General features: G+C 40.5%; 1 long non-coding RNA gene across 1 annotated transcript; it reads right to left on the bottom strand.

Annotated features, from left to right (window-relative positions):
* Positions 1–1,037: 1,037 nt before the first annotated feature.
* On the bottom strand, positions 1,038–3,197 carry LOC133635670 (uncharacterized). Its single transcript, XR_009822106.1, has 3 exons — positions 3,035–3,197; positions 1,234–1,408; positions 1,038–1,088 (listed from the first exon to the last, which is right to left on the bottom strand). It is a non-coding gene; the product is annotated as an uncharacterized LOC133635670 (long non-coding RNA).
* Between the last annotated feature and the right edge of the window lie 235 nt (positions 3,198–3,432).

Raw genomic sequence — 3,432 nt, 5'->3', positions numbered from 1 at the left:
CTCAGGGTTAACGCCAATGAATCGCCTAAAAAAGAAAGAAAGCATATTAGATATTCTGTTGTGATTGAAGATTACGTGTAGTCGATACAGAACCCCCCTCACATTGTTATTTAGGAATATGCACTGCACAAATATTAATATCAATTTTAGGATATATGTGAGCCTATACCATAACCACAGCTGTAGATGAGTGAATGCTCTAAAACCCATTAAGACACATTCAGAGAGGAAGACAATGCTAAAGCCTCCCCAACCCCTCTCTCTATTCATGTTTTCTCTCCATCTACGGGGCCGTGTATTTACGCTGATGTTTCCTGCTTTCACCCATTTAACATATCGTTACCTGCTCATTACCTATCTTCTCTGCATCCTGGGGTCACACTGGTGCTTCTTGCCTTTACCCATTCAACATATCTTTACCTGCACATTACCTACCTTCTCTGCATAGTGTGGTCACGCTGGTGCTTTCTACCTTTACCCATTCAACATATCTTTACCTGCACATTACCTACCTTCTCTATATCCTGGAGTCAAGCTGGTGTTTCCTGCCTTTACTCATTCAACATATCTTTACCTGCACATTACCTACCTTCTCTGTATCCTGGCGTATAGCTGGTGTTTCCTGCCTTCACCCATTCAACATATCTTTACCTGCACATTACCTACCTTCCCTGCATCCTTGGGTCACACTGGTGCTTCTTTCTTTCACCATACAACATATCTTCACCTGCACATACCTACCTTGTCTGCATGGCCTCGACCACACCTGCGCTTCCTTCTTTCACCCATTCAACATACCTTCACCCGCACATTACCTACCTTCCCTGCATAGTGGGGTCACACTGGTGCTTCCTGCCTTTACCCATTCAACATATCTTCACCCGCACATTACCTACTTGCTCTGCATTCTCGGGTCAAGCTGGTGCTTCCTGCCATCATCCAGTCAACATGTCTTTACCTGCAAATTATCTACTTTTTCTGCATCCTGGGGTCAAACAGGTGCTTCCTTCTTTGACCCAGTCAACAAAACTTTACCTGCACATTACCTACCTTCTCTGTATCCTAGAGTCAAACTGGTGCTTCGGTCCCTAATAAGAAGGTACACAAAGGAACAGAAGAGTCATTGATTTAAGGCACACAATTGGGGAAATGACAAGTCAAATTCCTGAACAGAGGTGAGAAATATAAAATAAAATATCCTAACAGTATTTTAACAGTATCAAGAGGATTTACCTTTGAACAAATTCCAATGTCCGAGGACCTTCCTCTTGGTATTCCAAGTTGAACACATAGTATGTGGCAAGAAGGGCAGCAAGCCCTGAGATTAAGCTAGGTTGGACGCCTTTGCAGATGACATCACCTTCCATGCTGATCATCCAACGTTTTATTGTGACTTTGTCACCAGCAACTTGTACAGTCAAGAAATGCAGTTTATGTTCCTAAACAGTATCCAATATGGGTAGCATTTTAAAAGTATTTGGAATGGCCACCTCACTCGCTCTTTCTTTCCTCTGTTTACATCTAGTCTCCTAAGGCAGTGGTTCTCAAATGGGGGTACGCATACTCCTGGGGGTACTTGAAGGTATGCCAAGGGGTACGTGAGATTTTTTTTAAATATTCTAAAAATAGCAACAATTCAAAAATCCTTTATAAATATATTTATTGAATAATACTTCGACAAAATATGAATGTAAGTTCATAAACTGAACAACTAATCAAGTAGGCTATTCCATTCATTACCATAAAGCCAGAGTTTCCCCCATGCCATGATGGTTTGACCCTACCTGGCGGTGCCACACGGCACCAACTGTCAATCAACTATCCATGTAGAAAACAATGGAGGCTTGGTTAAAGCGTAGTGGACATGTTCCATAAATATTGATGTTAAAGATTTCTTTTTTTGTGAAGAAATGTTGAGAATGAAGTTCATGAATCCAGATGGATCTCTATTGCAATCCCCAAAGAGGGCACTTTAAGTTGATTACTTCTATGTGTAAAAATATTTATTTATAATTTAATCACTTGTTTATTTTTCAACAAGTTTTTAGTTATTTTTATATCTTTTTTTCCAAATAGTTCAAGAAAGACCACAACAAATGAGCAATATTTTGCACTGTTATACAATTTAATAAATCAGAAACTGATGACATAGTGCTGTATTTTACTTCTTTATCTCTTTTTTTCAACCAAAAATGCTTTGCTCTGATTAGGGGGTACTTGAATTTAAAAAATGTTCACAGGGGTGCATCACTGAAAAAAGGTTGAGAACCACTGTCCTAAGGCAGTGGTTCTCAACCTTTTTTCAGTGCTGTGAACATTTTTTTAATGCAAGTAGACCTCCATGTCTTCATAACAGGAATATCCTGAATCCTCAAGTTGCATATCACAATAGTCATCATCAGTGTTAATAACACAAGAGCTGCTTGGATTTGCTGTTGATCAAGTCAAACTTCGTTCAGTGTAGCCGTAGTGCTTCCTTGACACGTGCGATGTGAAAGTAGACTTAACTGTAAATCTTTTTTCACATTGACTGAAGGGGCACGTAACTGTCCTACCTTCGGTAATATGACTTTTCAAATGCAGGAGAAAGGCCCGTATATCATCGCACTTCGCGCTACATGAGACAATATTACAAGGTAAACCTTCTGCGCTATACATATCAGTCCTACTCTTGCCATATTTATGACGACGGCTGTGAGTTTTGAAGGCTGAGAAGTTGGAAAAAACTCTTGTGCATTTAGGGAAAGCACACTTAAACGATGCATTAGGCATACAACTATGACTTCGCATGTGTCTAACATACGCAAATACATTGCTGCAAGTCGTAGCACATATGTTGCAAGTTATCATCTTTTATGATGACTATGACAAAAAAGAAGAAAACTTAGCTAGCTAGCATGCGGCGGTACATGCGCGTGGTCAACGATAGTGTCTGTGATGCTGACTGTGACGCTATGTCATTTCGGACTTTATAAATATATATATAAAGTAATTCAAACAGAAAATGACACATCAAGGTACAAGTGACTCTTACCTTGTTATCAAAAACACACGATGCAGTAGGATGGATTTAGCAGGGTCGGCCAGGTGAAATGAAGCTCGGTTGGACGAATTGTGGGCGGACCCAAGAAACAAGTCTGAAAAATACTGAATTACACTGTAGGTTTTACAGCAACTTACTGCTGGTCGATATTTTTTGAAAAATGCAACAAAATTTACAGTACTTAACTGCATTTAAGAAGAACATGATAGGTTGATTGGCAACACTAAATTGGCCTCTAATGTTGTCTGTCTATCTGTGTTGGCCCTGCGATGAGGTGGCGACTTGTCCAGGGTGTACCCCGCCTTCCGCCTGATTGTAGCTGAGATAGGCTCCAGCGCCCCCCGCGACCCCGAAGGGAATAAGCGGTAGAAATGGATGGATAGATGGAG

The sequence above is a fragment of the Entelurus aequoreus genome, linkage group LG20 (assembly GCF_033978785.1).
Source record: "Entelurus aequoreus isolate RoL-2023_Sb linkage group LG20, RoL_Eaeq_v1.1, whole genome shotgun sequence".
Lineage (NCBI taxonomy): Eukaryota > Metazoa > Chordata > Actinopteri > Syngnathiformes > Syngnathidae > Entelurus > Entelurus aequoreus.
The sequence above is the reverse complement of the archived record's forward strand: the minus strand, read 5'-3'. Positions and strand labels throughout refer to the sequence as shown.